We start from the raw sequence: 18,623 nt of genomic DNA on the forward strand, positions 1-18,623 counted from the left end.
TTTAATTCCTAGGTATTAATTTCTCCTTCGTTTTATGCCCACTGGATGGATGACACACACACACACTTCATCCTTTTAGTTCTTATTCTTGAGGCGCCTTGTTTGTCTTCAACACAACTCGTGTACATATATAAAGCTGTAAAATTCTGTAAAAAATGGCAAGATGGTACTATTTAATGGGGCAGCAAATCCATCGATCAACTTTTTGAAGAAGACCCAGTTTGACTTGGCCCACTTTTTTAGGCAGGCTCTACCATCCTTAGTACGGTGGATCAGGTAAAAAAGATTTGTGTATTTGTGCTGTGTTGCGAGTTCGACTCCCGCACGAGCACCAATTCTTTTTGGCTCGCTCTAGGATGGAGCGTGAGCCAGCAGCAGCTCAGCCAGCCGATGCAGGCAAGACTTGGCCTAGCACACTGCCGACATATAAAAAATAGAGATATGGGCCAGCCGGACGCTTTGGTTAGTTTTTCCTTTCTTTTACAAATAGAACGTCTCGGTTTCCAATTTCCCTCAATAACAAAATAATGTCTCGATTTCCAATTAAGAAGTAGCATACGTAAAAATAGTTAAAACGGGTCGAAACAAAGTGGAACCAAACCAAGAATACCTATTCCCTTTAATAGTAGGTATAGATTATCTCCGGCTTGCACTATTTTCTGTGCACAGGTAGATAATCCGGGCAGCGCTGTCACCGCGGAGTACCGATGTACCATGTCACCTCGGCTGACCGGGAGCTTCATCATCACTTCATTAACACATGCTGGGGGCTTCAGCGTCACACTGCTGCCCTGCTCCGTCGCCGCGGTCGGACTGGGGTTTTCACCTCGCCCATCGACTATGCTGTGTCACCACTTCATCAAGCCGAGTTCTTTACTCGAACATCTTGGGACGGCTTGGGGGCTGGGATCTCGTCCCGCCACAATCTCGGCCTGCGTCATCAACATCGAACACATTAACCAGCTAAGTTGCCTTCATGCTCAAAGTTTTCAATTTTTAATTTATGTTCGGTTCGACCAAGCATTATACCTTTTTGGAAAAAAGTTGCTTGTAAAAAATTTCCTTGTCCAAACTTTGTTTGTGACGCACAAATTCAAATACCCCGTTTATCTGGGGGCTTCCTTTATGAAGCTTTTCCTCTTGCATATGATTATACTTGTACGGCTTCGTTCCTTGTTCGTGTATTACGCCACAATATGCACCATATTGACTTAAGCGATTTGCAAGCTGGGTTGCCTGGCTCCTGTGCTTAACCCTACATTCCCGATTGTTCGGCTAGGGAGTAAAGGGAGCACCTCTGCGATTGTCACGACCGGGTCCTCCGAGCTCTAACCTCAGACTGGGTGAAGCCGAAAGCTAGTGCTCTTATTGTTTTCCATCATGGTCGGCACACAATGGAACTCATGAGTACAAAAAATCTATTGCACAAGTCTCATACTAATAATGAGCACCGAAGAAAGGTATCGATGGGGGTACTATTTTCTTCGAAGATGCTTCTTACACTTCGTCTATAATATAGCATAAGTTCCCTGAGCGCACTTTGTTTGTTACAGCCTTATGGCCCGGTTGCCTGGTTATCGGAAACACTGTCGATATTCTCGACAGGTGGAGTACATAACACTTTTGGTCCTTGACCGAAGAGGGAGAAGCCGACGGTCGGTTAAGATGCGTTTAAAGTCCGGGTGAAGAAAGATATGATATTAGTACTTCGGTACATACAATCATTATACATAAAATTCTTTTACCCAAGTCACTTGGGGGCTCTTAAATTTATATGAGCCGTTTTATAATAAGTGTTCTTCCTCTTAGTTGTTGCAATTTTTTTTACTATTATTATTCATCACTCCTTTTTTCTACACAAGTGTGTGGTCACTAGCTGGGGAGCCTAATTTCTCTCTCAAAGCCGCTAGAGTTTAGTTTGCTAAACTGGCCTAATGAGAAGTACTCCGCCTTCGGAATAGGAGGTTGAAGCCATAGGCTGACCCGCTTGAAGTCTTGAGATAGGATGTGTCATGTTAGAGCACGACAGAAGCACTCTTTTTTTCTAAGACCAATTTTTGGATTGGCACCGAACACTTGATCTTGTTCGGACGTCATGTTTTTACCGACGTTTTTTGGTTTTCCAAGATTTTGGCACTTTTAAACTATTTGTGTGTTTTCAGCACAAGTCTTGCAGTGCAACGCCGGACACCTTTAGAGATTCGGCAAAAACATTCTCGGATATTGCTATATATGCATCGGTTTCGAATTGTGTCTTCGGTCAATAGTTGGGTTGCCCAGCTCCTGCGCTTGCCTCCTACGTTCCGCTTTGTTTGGCTAGGTGTGCAAAGGGAGAACCACTGCGATTGTGCTTCCAGCTCACATGGTTAAGCACCTCAGTGGAGAAAGCCAAAAAATGACTGTCACAATAAGCGTAAACTGGTCAGCTATCCGATGACTATGTTATATGATGGGCCATTCATAACATTGGCCCAAGTGTTTACGGCTTGACCTCGACTGTCGCCGAACACTACCGGGGGCTAGTAACTGGCCTCCCAAACTAAATCCTCAATATTTTGCTCTCACATTAGAGCTGAGGTTTCATGAGCATGCTTAGCATGACAACCCAAAGAAAGGAACCGCTAGCGGGACTATTTTCTTTGGAAGACATTTCTTATGTTAAACAGTAATATAACATATCTCTCTGCGTACCTTTGTTTATGAAACCGTATGGCCAGTTTGCCTTGTTTTTCATAAATCTTTGCCCTCATAAAGGCTTTATAAAGTAGAACAAACACTCCTCGGCTACTGGCCGAGGAGGTTGAAGCCGATGGTCGGTCAACAAAGTTTTGTAAAATGCGGATCCAAGCATTAATGACGTAAAGTACTTGGATACATAGAGTCATTACACATAATTTGTGATTTTACTATGGATATCGATCCTTAATTCGGCCACCCGTGCCCACATTAAGGCTCGGAGGCTACTGGGCTTCGGGCTTATTATTTACAAATATTAAAGGGGCACATCGATCCCCTGATCTGGTGTTGCCACCCGACTAGTGTTTAGGGGGCTACTGCATTGCCTGTCCAATGCATAAAATTTTAAGTGCAATACAGTTTCCGAGGAGATTTTGATCCCCAGGTTGGTCGGCCGCACCCAACCCGAGTCTCGAGGACTGAGCACGCCACTTTTTGTGTCCCGAAGTATTCTGCCGAGCTAGGACTTGATCCTCAGGCTGATTTTGCAAATCAACCTGAGTCTCAGCGGCTACTGGGATCAGCGGTCTTACGTCATCCTTCAGGTGCATCTCGGGTTTTAGACCGATACACACCTTGAGGGTTACTGGCTATATATCTCGGCAGAGAATAAATTGCACCAATCAAAAATATTGACAAAAAATCGGCCCACAGTCGGGGTGGTGCACCATCTCGGAAGCAGTCCGGCATAAAGCTCGGGCGCTAGTGGCCAGCTCCATAGAGGGCATTTCCAGCATTAAGCTCGGCTAAACTCCTTCAACTTTTTTGAACCAAGGTGATTTATGACAGTCCGGTGTTGGAGATTGGACATAGTCCGTCGTTGGAGCTTGGACATAGTCCGGCGTTGGAGCTCGGATCCAGTCCGGCGTTGGAGCTCGGATACATTCCGGCGTTGGAGCTTGGAAGCGGTCCGGCGTTGGTGCTCGTCTTCAAAAGATACCTCGAATGCAGTTCAACGTTGGAGCTCGGATGCAAGAGGACACTGCCTCCCGGGAACAACTTCAAACCCGAGGTGTGGCATAAAAATAACAAGGCATTGATAAAGGCCGGAAACTTAAAGGGGCTCCTCGGATACCCGACGTATAAACTCGTCGAATGCATTTCGGCGATCCTCAAGATCGAAGATGAGAAGATTTGTTGAACCAGTTTTCAAGACCAACAACCGAAGATGAAGAATAGTTTTGAAGAATCGAGGAGCGTCCCTAACTTGAAGACCGGTTCAGGGGGTTACTGACGGTGTCCTGGACTAGGGGGTACTCAACACATCATCTCCTAATCTGTTAGATTGGGCCGAGGACCCCCATGGCCGTATACTTATGGGCCAGTTCGGACAGCTGCCGCATACATGGAAGATTCCACAAGACTTCGTGATCAAGACAAGGCTCCTCCCCACCAGCGTATTCGGCTAGGACTCCTGTTATCCTAGGCCATTGGTGCATTATATAAACCAAGGCCAGGCTAGTCGATAGATAACATATACAACAATCATACCATAGGCTAGCTTCTAGGGTTTAGCCTCTATGATCTCGTGGTAGATCAACTCTTGTAACCCCTATACTCATCAATATAAACAAGAGTAGGACGTAGGGTTTTACCTCCATCAAGAGGCTCGAACCTGGGTAAACATCGTGTCCCCTGTCTCCTGTTACCCATCGATCCATGATACACAGCTTGGGACCCCCTACCCGAGATCTGCCGGTTTTGACACCGACAATGACCTTCCAGACCCTGGGCGCAATGGGAGCAAGACTCCCACGGGCTCCAAGTTCGGCCCCCAGCCGAACACTGCGTCGGAACCTTTGGTGGTTCCGGACTCCGGCAGGCGATCCCTTGTTAAGGGGGGAAAGCCGCCCGTGCCGATGGCCTCTGTCCATCCAGAGGCACCGGAGAATTTGCTGGAAGCGCTTCGCGGCGCTTCCATCGACAAAGAGCACCGCACTATTATGAGTGATGTGATCGAGAAAGTCCAGTCCGCCAAAAACGGACTAATCGAAGCTTGTGCCAGCCTCCTAACATGCTTTCAGGTAAGCAATCAAAATATAGGAAAATATTACCGCATAGACAGTAGCCCCTGATGCTCTGTTTGGCGTTCGCGAAGAAAGGCCGAATAGAGGATCAAATAATGACTCAGGAGTCTAATCAGAATATGTCTATGTGCATATGCAGGCTTCACTGCTGGCCGCTGCTGCACGTACTGCGGAGGTCGCTGCACTGAAGCAGGACCTTGACCAGTCCAAGGAAGAGCTCGGCCTTACCAAGAGGAAGCTCGAGGAGAGCAAAGGTAAGCAATACCTTGTCTACATGTTAAAAATAAATTCGGTTGTAAAGTAATAGGATCATCATGAAGTTGCCAGGGGCCACAACCGAGGTGGCGACCCTGAAGAAGGCGCTGTCTGAGGCCGAAGACAAAGTGACCAAGGAGCGCATTGAGCGGGAAAAGCAAGAAGCCCGGGTAGGCGAGGTGCAGCAAGAGCTCGAGGCTCTCGCCAAAAAACACGAGTCCTTGGAGCTTGAATCTAAGACGCGAGAGTCCAAGCTTGCGAAGGCGCTCGAAAGCACACGGAGCGCCAAGGCTGAAGCCCACAAGGCCCTCCAGGAGATTGATGCGGTGAAGAAGATAGCAGCGGGTAAGGCATTCATTATGCAAAGCAAGCATGTGAAGGAAACTTTCCTTTTACTTACCCGAGTTCGGAGCTCTCTAGGAGCGTTCGCAGATCTTCCCCGCAGTGTACTGGATGCCGCGGAGTTTTACCGAGCTGAGGAGGGGAGCTCGACGGAAAAGTTGTTCTGGTCTTAGTATACTGGGACCGAACACCCAATGCCCTTGAGCAACCAGTTGAAGCAACTGGTCGAGCTTCACAAGGCGGCCGAACAGGCCATGAAGGGTCTTATAGTCCGGATGTGGCCTGGCGATCCCCTGCCTAGCAGCTACTTTGGTCTGGTGAGGCGGCTTGTGGATGCCTGCCCACGGCTTGAAGTCATAAAGTGGTCCGTCTGCATCGAGGGTGCGTGTAGGGCTTTTGCCCGGGTGAAGGTGCACTGGGCGAAGCTGGACGCCGTAAAGCTAGTGAAGGAGGGGCCGCCGGAGGGCAAGGAGCATCGCTGCCCCGAAATGTATTATGACAGTGTCCTGAAGGGTTCCCGCCTTGTGGCGGAGGAATGTACTAGAGATGTAATTTTTGAATGAACATGCTCATGTGATCCTGTAATGTGAAACGAGTTCATTTGCGCTATGCAACGCTTTTTGAATTTAAAATATTACCTTCTGTGCGGCCGTTTATAAAATCTGAGAGTTGGCCAGTCGTCGGCTTCTGCCCCCATGTAACTAGTACTAGGGTGTTCGGGATAAACCTAAGCACTCATTATCCCAATTTTGGGTCCTTCAAGGGAGGTGTTCAGCACAATGAACCAGGCAATCAGACTATTAGGCTTTATCACTCTCACTTATCCACAGAAGTCTACAATTTTAAATTTTGGTGAAGCCCCTAGTATTCGGAAGGCCGAATTTGGGGCGCTATATATGCCTAAGTCGGGCAAGGCCAACTCCTCGCCTGAAGCGGAAAAAGTCGTTAAGGACTTGAGACCTCTCGAACAGCGACCAGCTCTCGCCTTATCATGACAGTTAGTTTTTGGCTTTCTCTACTGAGGTGCTCGTCCGGAAGATCCAAAACACAATCACAGTAGTTCTCCTAGCGCTAGCTTAGCCGATATAGCGGAACATAAGGTACCAAAACATGGGAGCCGGGTAAACCCAACTATTGACCCAAGACATGATTCGGAGCTGATGCATATAATGCTATAAGTTCGGGGTGCCGCACTATCGAAAATGTTCGGACTTCTCACACCGTATTATGGGGTAAACGAAAGCCCCTGGCGTACTGACCGTACCAGAATGTACGGGTGCAAGTTGTCGTAAATGAACATATAAGAAAAAGGGGATGGATAATGCAATAATAGACTAATGCTATGCATTGTTATTTAAATAATATGTCGAAGTGTACTGATACAAGTAGTGCAATAAGCAAAAAAGAGGACTATTTAACATGTCCTATCCAAGGGCAAGATGCGTATGGGTAGTTAAAAAGCGGGTATATCAATTGTTATTAGAGACCACCTGGGGGTTCCCTTGTATGTCTTAGCTTCTTGCCTCCTTGGTTGTTCCTTCCCATAATGTGTTCGGCAATCATACTGCCGGAAAGGGTTTCCAGAGAGTAAGGTCCTGAAAGAGAAAAAATGATAAAGGTATACAGCTCCTAGGGCGGTTAAGCCGCATTGCGGGACGTGCCCTGATCATTCCCCCACCTATGCACATGGTATTTTCAGTGCGTAATTATGTACGCGCGGCATGGATTTCATTGCTTGACTGGGACTGGGATGGGGGCCGAATTGCTAGGCGAGCTCTGAACGTGCAAGGCGATCCTATTGCAGGTTACTCCAGACTCGCTTGACGGTGTCCGGGGGCTGTATCGCCGAATTGGCGGTTTGCCTTAAAAGGCTGCTTTGTGCTTCTGCTGCGAGGGCCGCAGTATGCTCTTCCGTGCGGAGCATTCTATGTTTCCATTGACCGTTATGACCCCCCTAGGTCCTGGCATCTTGAGCTTGAGGTATGCGTAATGCGGTACCGCATTGAATTTTGCAAATGCGGTTCGCCCGATCAGTGCGTGATAGCCACTGCGGAACGGGACGATATCAAAGATTAACTCCTCGCTTCAGAAGTTGTTCGGAGCTCCGAAGACCACTTCTAGTGTGATTGAGCCCGTGCAATGGGCCTCTACACCTGGATGACGCCCTTAAAGGTGGTTTTGGTGGGTTTGATCCTCGGGGGATCTATACCCATTTTGCGCATGGTATCCTGATAGAGTGGGTTCAGGCTGCTGCCGCCATCCATAAGGACTCCAGTGAGGTGAAATCCGTCGATGATGGGGTCTAGGACCAATGCAGCGGATCCGCCATGACGGGTACTAGTGGGGTGGTCCCTGCGATCGAAGGTGATCGAACAAGAGGACCATGGGTTGAACTTTGGGGCAACAGGCTCCATCGCATAGACGTCCCTTAGTGCACGCTTCTGTTCCCTCTTGGGAATGTGGGTTGCGTATATCATGTTCACCGTCTTCACTTGTGGGGGGAACCTCTTCTGTCCTCCCGTGTTCGGCGGCCGGGGCTCCTCCTCATCATCACTATGCAGCCCCTTGTCCTTGTTTTCGGCATTCAACTTGCCAGCCTACTTGAACACCCAGCATTCTCTTTTGGTGTGATTGGCTGGCTTATCGGGGGTGCCATGGATTTGACATGAGCGATCAAGTATGTGGTCCAAACTGGACGGGCCCGGAGTACTTGTTTTGAATGGCTTTTTCCGTTGACCGGATCTAGAGCCTCTGAATTCGGCATTGACTGCCGTATCATCGGTGTTATCGCTGTTGTTGCGGCGCTTGTGTCTGTTACGACGTGGTCTGTCGTTGGCATCTTTGGTATCCTAAGTGCCCGGATTCCTTGATGTGTTGTTGCTGCGAGCCAGCCATCTATCCTCGCCCACGCAAAAGAGGGTCATGAGTGTTGTGAGGGCTGCCATAGACTTCGGCTTCTCCCGGCCGAGGTGCCGGGCGAGCCATTCATCACGGATGTTATGCTTGAATGCCGCTAAGGCCTCTGCATCCGGACAGTCGACGATTTGGTTTTTCTTAGTTAGGAACCGTGTCCAGAATTGCCTGGCTGATTACCCTGGCTGCTGAGTTATATGGCTCAAGTCATCAACATCCGGTGGTCGCACATAAGTGCCCTGGAATTGTCAAGGAATGCGTCTTCCAAATCCTCCCAACTGCCGACGGAGTCTGCTGGCAAGCTATTCAGCCAATGCCGAGCTGGTCCTTTGAGTTTTAGTGGGAGGTACTTGATGGCATGCAGATCATCACCGTGAGCCATGTGGATGTGGGGGAGGAAATCCTCAATCCATACAGCAGGATCTGTTGTACCATCATACGATGCGATATTTACGGGTTTAAAACCCTCCGGGAATTCGTGATCCATAACTTCATCAGTGAAGCATAGGGGGTGTGCGGCACCTCTGTGCTGGGCTATATCACGACGCAGTTCATATGAGTCTTGTATGCTGTATTCGGCCCGACCAGATTTACTTTTAGTGTATCCGGCGTGACGGTCATCGTCCCGCGTTGGCGCGCGCCCCCGTGACCCGTATATCAACCTTGCATGCTTTGCCCTGCTTTCCAATATGTCTCGCAGGTCCCGTGTTGCCCCGGGCCTTGGTATTTTTGTTTGAGTGGTGGTGGGGTACAAGCTGAACTTCAGGCTGAAACGCCTCTCTGGCTCGTCCACGAGGTGGTCAGTCAGCCGCATCGTACACTGGTGATGTAGGTTTCAATGCTTCCTCCTCGAGTCGGGTTAGCGACCTGCACTTTGGGTAACTCTTGGAGGGGCGCTCGAGTTCGTACTCCTCGGCCGCAAGGACTTCGGTCCATTTGTCTGCTAGCAAATCTTGATCAGCTCGAAGCTGTTGTTTCTTTTTCTTCAAGCTATTTGTTGTGGCTATAAGCCGGCGCTTGAAGCGCTCCTGCTCGACGGGATCCTCAGGCATGATAAATTCTTCGTCGCCGAGGCTCACCTCGTCTTCGGAGAGAGGCATGTAATTGTCCTCCTCCGATTCTATATCTGCTGCTTGCTCTGGAGGGCTAGCTTGTTCACCCTCCCGCTCTAAATCGTGCTGGATGGGATTGTTGTCGTCTTCGACACTATGCGGAGTGTTATTGTCTCTTGTGCCGGTATCACTACTTTTGCTATGGTGGGACTTAGAGCGGCGCCGCTGACGTCGGGCTTGGGTTGCTTCTTGGAGGGGGCATCCCCCGTTGTCTCGTCGCCATTGCCTTCTTTGGGGGTGCCCACCATGTATATATCATATGATGAGGTGGCGGTCCAGCGCCCTGTGGGCGGTGGTTCCTATTTGTCTCCTGCTCGTCGTCCATACCATCGATGTCTTCAGAGTCGAAGTCGAGCATGTCGGTTAAATCGTCGACAGTGGCTACTAAGTGGGTGGTGGGTGGGGAGCAAATTTCTTCGTCGTCCGCTTCCCATTCTAGCCAGACATAGTTCGGCCAAGGTTCTCCTGACAAGGAGAGAGACCTTAATGAATTTAGCACATCACCGAAAGGTGAGTGCTAAAAGATATCCGCGGAGGTGAACCCCATGATCGGCGCTCAATCGGATTCAATAGGCACGGACGCAGGCGGCTCGGAGTCCGTGGCCGGAGACGAATCTAGTGGTTCGCCAACACGGCTCTCGTAAGGGGTGAAGTCAGTATCCGGCTCTATCGCCACTGAGAGTGCGGCCTCCATGGCAGGGTCTATCCACCCGTCCTCGGATGGCGCAATTTGCTCCGGATTGAAGGCCGAAGTAGTCCCAAGTGTGATCTCCCGAACACTGTCCGACGGTAGAGCTAAATCATGCTCGTCGTGATTGTGCAGCGCACCTGACATGGGCTCGAATCCGTCAAAGATCAAGTCTCTGCGGATTTCGGCAGTGTAGTTTAAGTTTCCGAACCTGACCTGATGGCTAGGGGCGTAGCTCTCGATCTGCTCCAGATGGCCAAGCGAGTTGGCCCGCAGTGCGAAGCCGCCGAATACGAAGATCTGTCCGGGGAGGAAAACCTCATCCTGGACCACATCATTACCGATGATCGAAGGAGCCATCAAGCCTTACAGTGACGACACAGTGGAACTCTCAATTAAAGCACCAATGTCGGTGTCAAAACCGGCGGATCTCGGGTAGGGGGTCCCGAACTGTGCGTCTAAGGCGGATGGTAACAGGAGGCGGGGGACATGATGTTTACCTAGGTTTGGGCCCTCTTGATGGAGGTAATACCATATGTCCTGCTTGATTGATCTTGATGATATGAGTATTACAAGAGTTGATCTACCACGAGATCGTAGAGGCTAAACCCTAGAAGCTAGCCTATGGTATGATTGTATGTTGTCCTACGGACTAAACCCTCCGGTTTGTATAGGCACCGCAGGGGGCTAGGGTTACACAGAGTCGGTTACAAGGAAGAAGATCTACATATCCGTATTGCCAAGCTTGCCTTCCACGCCAAGGAGAGTCCCATCCAGACACGAGACGAAGTCTTCAATCTTGCATCTTCATAGTCCAACAGTCCGGCTGTCTGGAGACCCCCTAATCCAGGACTCCCTCAATAGTGATAAAAAAATATAAATCCCAAGTGACTCAAAGAATAGAGCTATGCTCCTCGGCAACGGCGCCAGAAAATAGTCTAGATAACCCAAAAGTATAGGGATTGCAACAATTTTCAAGGGTAGAGTATTCAACCCAAATTTATTGATTCGACACAAGGGGAGCCAAAGAATATTCTCAGGTATTAACACCTGAGTTGTCAATTCAACTGCACCCGAAAGACTTAATATTTGCAGCAAAATATTTAGTAGCAAAGTAATATGGAAGTAGCGGTAACGATGGCAAAAGTACCAGTATTGGTTTTGTAGTGATTGTAACAGTGGCAACAGTAAAGTAACTAAGCAAAGATAAATATGTGACAAGCTCGTAGGCAATGGATCAGTGATGGATAATTATGTCAGATGCGATTCCTCATGCAACAGATATAACATAGGGTGACACAGAACTAGCTCCAGTTCATCAATGTAATGTAGGCATGTATTCCGAATATAGTCATACGTGCTTATGGAAAAGAACTTGCATGACATCTTTTGTCCTACCCTCCCGTGGCAGCGGGGTCCTATCGGAAACTAAGGGATCTTAAAGCCTCCTTTTAATAGAGTACCGGAACAAAGCATTAGCACTTAGTGAATACATGAACTCCTCAAACTATAGTCATCACCGGTAATTGTCCCAATTATTGTCACTTCGGGGTTAACAGATCATAACACATAGTAGGCGACTATTGACTTGCAAAATAGGATCAAGAACTCACATATATTGATGGAAACATAATAGGTTCAGATCTGAAATCATGGCACTCGGGCCCTAGTGACAAGCATTAAGCATAGCGAAGTCATAGAAACATCAATCTTAGAACATAATGGATCCTAGGGATCAAACCCTAACAAAACTAACTCGCTTACATGATAAATCTCATCCAACCCATCACCGTCTAGCAAGCCTAGGATGGAATTACTCACGCACGGCGGTGAGCATCATAAAATTGGTGATGGAGGAAGGTTGATGATGACGATGGCGACGGATTCCCCTCTCCGGAGCCAAGAACAGACTCCAGATCAGCCCTCCTGAGAAAGATTAGGGCTTGGCAGCGGCTCCATATCGTAAAACGCGATGAATCCTTCTCTGAGATTTTTTTCTCCCCTAACGTGAATATATAGAGTTGGAGTTGCGGTCGGTGGAGCCTCAGGTGGCCCACGAGACAAGGGGGCGTGCCCCAGGGGGGTGGGGCCACCCCCACTGAGGGAGTCTTGGATTAGGGGGTCTCCGGACAGCCGGACTATCTCCATTGGCCGGACTGTTAGACAATGAAGATACAAGATTGAAGACTTCGTCTCGTGTCTGGATGGGACTCTACTTGGCGTGGAAGGCAAGCTAGGCAATACGTATATGGATATGTCCTCCTTTGTAACCGACCTTGTGTAACCCTAGAGAAAATTCCTTATTTGACACTGTCTTAAAATTTGGTTCCTTATTTGACACTGGAAAAGTTTTTCTTCCCTATTTGACACTAGTCCTAAATTTTATTCCCTATACGACACTTCCGTCCATTTTGAGCCTAAATGACACCTGAAAAGACGATTTTGCCCCCCATGCGGTATGTGTGCGCGCGCGTGCGTGCTGTTGCGTGTGTGGGTGCACACGCACATGTGTGCTGCTGCTGCATGTGTGTGTGCATGTGTGCTGCTGCGTGTGTGTTTGCTACTGCGTGTGTACGTGCGTGCGTGTGTGTGTGATGTTGCGTGCCTATGTGCTGCTTGCGTGTGTGCTGCTGCTGCTGCGTGTGTGTATATGTGTGTGTGTGCTGCGTGCGTGTGTGTTGCTACGGGTGTGTGCGCGTGCATGTGTGTTGCTGCGTGTGTGTGTGTGTGCACATGCGCGTGCGTGTTGTTGCGTGTGTGCGCACGTGCGTGTGCGTGTTGGTGCATGTGTATGTGTTGCTGCGTGTGTGCTCCTGCCCTCGCACTGGTGCTGCGTGTGTGCGCTATTGCCCCCCACACACATACCACATGAGGGGCAAAAGAGTCTTTTCAGGTGTCATTTAAGCTCAAAATGAATGAAAATGTCATATAGGGAATAAAATTTAGAACTTGTGTCAAATAGGGAAGAATTTTTTCCAGTGTCAAATAAGGAAGCAAATTTTAAGATAGTGTCAAATAAGGAATTTTCTCGTAACCCTAACCCTCTCCGGTGTCTATATAAACGGGAGGGTTTTAGTCCGTAGGACAACAATCATAACATACAATCATACCGTAGGCTAGCTTCTAGGGTTTAGCCTCTCTGATCTCGTGGTAGATCTACTCTTGTAACACCCATATCTTCAATATTAATCAAGCAGGACGTAGGGTTTTACCTCCATCAAGAGGGCCCAAACCTGGGTAAAACTTCGTGTCCCTTGCCTCCTGTTACCATCCGGCTAGACGCACAGTTCGGGACCCCCTACCCGAGATCCGCCGGTTTTGACACCGACATTGGTGCTTTCATTGAGAGTTCCTTTGTGTCGTCGCCGTTAGGCTTGATGGCTCCCACTATCATCGGTAGTGATGCGGTCCAGGGTGAGACTTTTCTCCCCAGACAGATCTTCGTATTCGGCAGCATTGCACTGCGGGCTAATTCGCTTGGCCATCTGGAGTAGATTGAAAGCTACGCCCCTGGCCATCAGGTCAGATTTGGAAGTTTGAATTACACGGCCAACATCCGTGGGGACTTGATCTTCGACGGATTCGAACCATAGCCGGGCGCGCCGCACTATCATGATGGGTATGACCTAGCTCTGCCACCGGACGGTACCCCAGAGGCCGCGCCCGCATCAGCTCCGACCCTTAGCTCGGAGCCAACTGCGCCAATCGAGGATGGGTGGCTAGACACCGCCTCAGGGGCTGCAGTCTCGATGACGATCGAGCCAAACACCAACATAATCCTCCGCACGGCCTGTGACTCCAAGGTGCCGGACTCTCTTCCGGACCTAGAACCATCCACGCCCCTGCCAATCGAATCCGATTGGGCACCGATCATGGAATTCACCGCCGCAGATATCTTTCAGCACTCGCCCTTCGGCGGCATCCTGAATTCACTAAGGTCTCTCTATTTGTCAGGAGAGCCCTGGCCGGATTATGGCGAACAAGATTGGGATGCGGACGACGAAGAAATTCGACGCCCACCCACCACTCACTTTGTAGCCACTGTCGATGATTTAACCGACATGCTCGACTTTGACTCCGAAGACATCGACGGTATGGACGACGATGTAGGAGACAAACATGAACCATCACCTATAGGGCACTGGAAAGCCACCTCGTCATATGACATATACATGGTGGATACACCCAATGAAGGCAACGGCGACGAGATAGCAGAGGATGACCCCTCCAAGAAGCAACCCAAGCGCCAACGTCAGCGGCACCGCTCTAAGTCCCGCCAAAGCAAAAGTGGTGATACCGACACAGGAGATAATAACACTCTGGATAGCACCGAAGACAACAACAATCCCCTCCAGCAAGATTTAGAGCAGGAGGATGAAGGAGCCAGCTCTCCTGAGAGGGAGGCTGGCAGAGAGGAGGAGGATGACAATTACATGGCCCCCTCTGAAGACGAGGCAAGCCACGGCGATGATGAATTCGTGTACTAGAGGATCCCGTCGAACAAGAGCACTTCAAGCGCAGGCTTATGGCCACGGCAAATAGCCTGAAGAAAAAGCAACAACAGCTTCAGGCTGATCAAGACCTGCTAGCTGACAAATGGACTGAAGTCCTCACGGCCAAGGAATATAAACTCGACCGTCCCTCCAAGAGTTACCCAAGGCGAAGGTTACTACCCCGACTGGAGGAAGAAGTGTATGATACGGCTGATCGGCCACCTCATGGCCGCGATAGAGAGGCATTCCAGCCAAAAGCTCAGCCTCCACCCCAAGGCCATCCAAATAAAAAGGCATGGGGAGATACGCCAGACCTGCGAGACATATTGGAGGACAAAGCAAAGCATTCAAGATCGATCTACGGATCACGAGGGCGCACCACTCTACGAGACGGTAAACGTCACGTCGGATACAGTAAAAGCAAATCCGGCCGGGCCGAACACAGCGGGCAGGACCCATACGAGCTGCGTCGCGATATAGCCCAATACAGAGGCGCCGCACACCCCTTATGCTTCACAGACGAAGTAATGGAACATCAATTCCCAGAAGGTTTCAAACCTGTAAACATTGAATCGTACGACGACACAACAGATCCCGCAGTCTGGATTGAGGACTTCCTCCTCCACATCCACATGGCCCGCGGTGATGACTTACATGCCATCAAATACCTCCCACTAAAACTCAAAGGACCAGCGCGACACTAGCTTAATAGCTTTGCCAGCGGACTCCATTAGCTGTTGGGAAGATCTGGAAGCCGCATTCCTCGACAACTTTCAGGGCACTTATGTGCGACCACCAGATGTCGATGACTTGAGCCACATAATTCAGCAGCGAGAAGAGTCGGCTAGGCAATTCTGGACTCGGTTCCTTACAAAGAAAAATCAAATCATCGACTGTCCGGATGCGGAGGCCTTAGCGGCTTTCAAGCACAACATCCAAGAAGAGTGGCTAGCCCGGCACCTTGGTCAAGAAAAGCCGAAATCTATGGCAGCCCCCACGACGCTCATGACCCGCTTTTGTGCGGGAGAAGACAGCTGGTTGGCTCGCAGTAACAACATATCAAAGAACCATGGTACCTCAAATACCAAGGACAGCAACAACAGGTCACGTCGCAACAAGCATAAGCACCGCATTAACGGCAAAAGTACTGAGGATACGTTAGTCAATGCCGGATTCAAAGGCTCTAAACCCGGTCAGTGGAAAAAGCCATTCAAACAAAGTACGCCGGGTCCGTCCAGCTTGGACCGTATAGTCGATCGCTCGTGTCAAATACACGGCACCCTAGACAAGCCAGCCAACCACACCAACAGGGATTGTTGGGTGTTCAAGAAGGCCGGCAAGTTAATCGCCGAAAACAAGGACAAGGGGCCGCATAGCGATGACGAGGACGAACCCCGGCAGCCGCACACTGGAGGACAGAAGAGGTTTCCACTGCAAGTGCGGATGGTGAACATCATATATGCAACCCACATCCCCAAGAGGGAGCGGAAGCATGCGCTCAGGGACGTATATGCGCTGGAGCCAGTCGCCCCAAAGTTCAACCCTTGGTCCTCCTATCCGATCACCTTCGATCGCAGGGACCACCCCACTAGTATCCGTCATGGTGGATTCGCCGCACTGGTCTTAGACCCAATCATCGATGGATTTCACCTCACTCGAGTCCTTATGGACGGCGGCAGCAGCCTGAAACTGCTTTATCAGGACACAGTGCGCAAAATGGGTATAGACCCCTCAAGGATCAAACCCACAAAGACGACCTGTAAAGGCATCATTCCAGGCGTAGAGGCCCACTGCACAGGCTCAATTACACTGGAAGTGGTCTTCAGATCCCCGGATAACTTCCGAAGCGAAGAGTTAATCTTCGATATAGTCCCGTTCCGCAGTGGTTACCACGCGCTGCTCGGACGAACCGCTTTCGCTAGATTCAATGCGGTGCCACATTATGCATACCTCAAGCTCAAGATGCCAGGACCCCGCGGAGTTATTACAGTCAACGGAAACAGAGAGCGCTCTCTCCGAACAGAGGACACACCGCGGCCCTTGCAGCAGAAGCACAAAGCAGCCTCTCAAGGCAATCTACCAGTTTGGCGTTTCAAAGCCCAGACACCTTCAAGCGCGCTCGGGGCAATCGGCAAACAGACCGCCTGGCGCGATCTGAGCTCGCATAGCAATACGGCGCCCCCCAATCCTAGCCCAACGGCGTTTGTTCGTGCCGCGCATACATAATTATGCATTAAAAATACCATGGGCACAGGTGGGGAGGGGGGCACAACTACGGCACGCCCCAAAACACGGCCTAAACCGCACCAGGGGCTTCCCGTTTGGTCATTTTTCTTTTTCTTTCAGGACATCAATCTATGGAAACACTGTCCGGCAGCTCTATTGCCGAACACATGATACAGCTACCAAGGAGGCCGACAACTACGGAATTCCTAGGTGGATTACAGATTTCATATAATTCCTCAGCTCGCCCTTGGAAGGGACATAGTCCTACTCTTTTGCTTATTACACTATCTGTATCACTCTGCTTTAATGCAATTCTTTAATATACAATGCATGACATTACGACTATTATCGCATTTTTATTATATGTATACATATCTATGTGTTCATTAATGATGCCTAGCAACCGTACACTCTGGTACGGCCAATGCACCAGGGGCTTACGTACTCACAATATGGTGTGAAAAGTCCGAACACTTTCACAAGTGCGGCACCCCGAACTTATATCATTATATGCATCAGCTCCGAATCATGTCTTTAGTCAAATGTTGGGTTTGCCCGGCTGCTATGTTTTGGTACCTTATGTTCCGCTCTATCGGCTAAGGTAGCGCTAGGAGAACTACTGCGATTTTGCCCGGTTCTGCCGGGCCGAGCACCTCAGTAGATAAAGCTAAACTAACTGTCATGATAAGGCAAGAGACTGGTCGCTGTTCGGTGAGGTTTTTCGAGTCCCTAAAAACTTATGCCGCTTAGGGCGAAGGGCCAGCTCCGTCCGTCCTACAAGCATGTATCGCGCCCCGAATTCGGCCTTCCGAATACCAGGAGCTTCGCCGAAATTTAAAATTATAGAATTCTATGGCTAAGTGAGAGTGATAAAGCATTATTAGTCCGGTTGCCTTGTTCGTTGTGCTGAGCACCTCCCTCGAAGGACCCAAACATGGGAACAAGAGTGCTCAGGTTTATCCTGAACACCCCAGCACTCGTGGTATGGGGGCAGAAGCCGAGGACTAGCCATCTCTCAGATTGGATAAACAGCCAAACAGAAGGTAATGTATTAAATTCACACAAGCATTGCATAGCGCATACGTAACAAGTTTTCATCACACATGATACAAAACGAGCAAGTCTCATTCAAATATTACATTTTGTGAACACTCATCCGCGATAAGACGGGCGCCCGGCAGAACACCCTCGTAGTACATCTCGGGGTGGCGGTGCTCCTTGCCCTCTGGCGGCCCCTCCTTGATAAGCTTCACGGCGTCTATTTTGACCCACTGCGTTTTCACACGGGCGAAGGCCCGGCATGCACCTTCAATGCAGACGGATCGCTTGACGACCTCCAGCCGTGGGCAGGCATCCACAAGCCGCCTCACCAGGCCGAAGAAGCTGTTCGGAAGGGCATCGCCAGGCCACAACCGGACTATGAATCCCTTAATGGCCTAATCGGCTGCCTTATGTAGCTCGGCCATCTGCTTCAGCTGGTCGCTCAATGGCACCGGATGTTCGGCCTCAGCATACTGAGACCAGAACAGCTTCTCCGTCGAGCTCCTGTCCCCGGCCCAGTAGAATTGTGCGGCATCGGACACACTGCGGGGCAAATCTGTGAATGCTCCTGAAGAGCTCCGGATTCGGGTAAGTAATCGGTAATTCACCTTCACATGCTCTCTTTGCATATAGAAAGCCTTTCCTGCCGCTATCTTCTTCATCGCGTCGATCTCCTGAAGGGCCTTCTGGGCCTCGGCCTTGGCACTCTTCACGCTCTCACGGGCCGCGGCAAGCTCAGACTCTCGCGTCTTCAAGTCAATCTCCAACGCCTCGTGCTTTGTCACGAGAG

The sequence above is a fragment of the Triticum urartu genome, chromosome 3 (assembly GCF_003073215.2).
Source record: "Triticum urartu cultivar G1812 chromosome 3, Tu2.1, whole genome shotgun sequence".
Classification (NCBI taxonomy): Eukaryota; Viridiplantae; Streptophyta; class Magnoliopsida; order Poales; family Poaceae; genus Triticum; species Triticum urartu.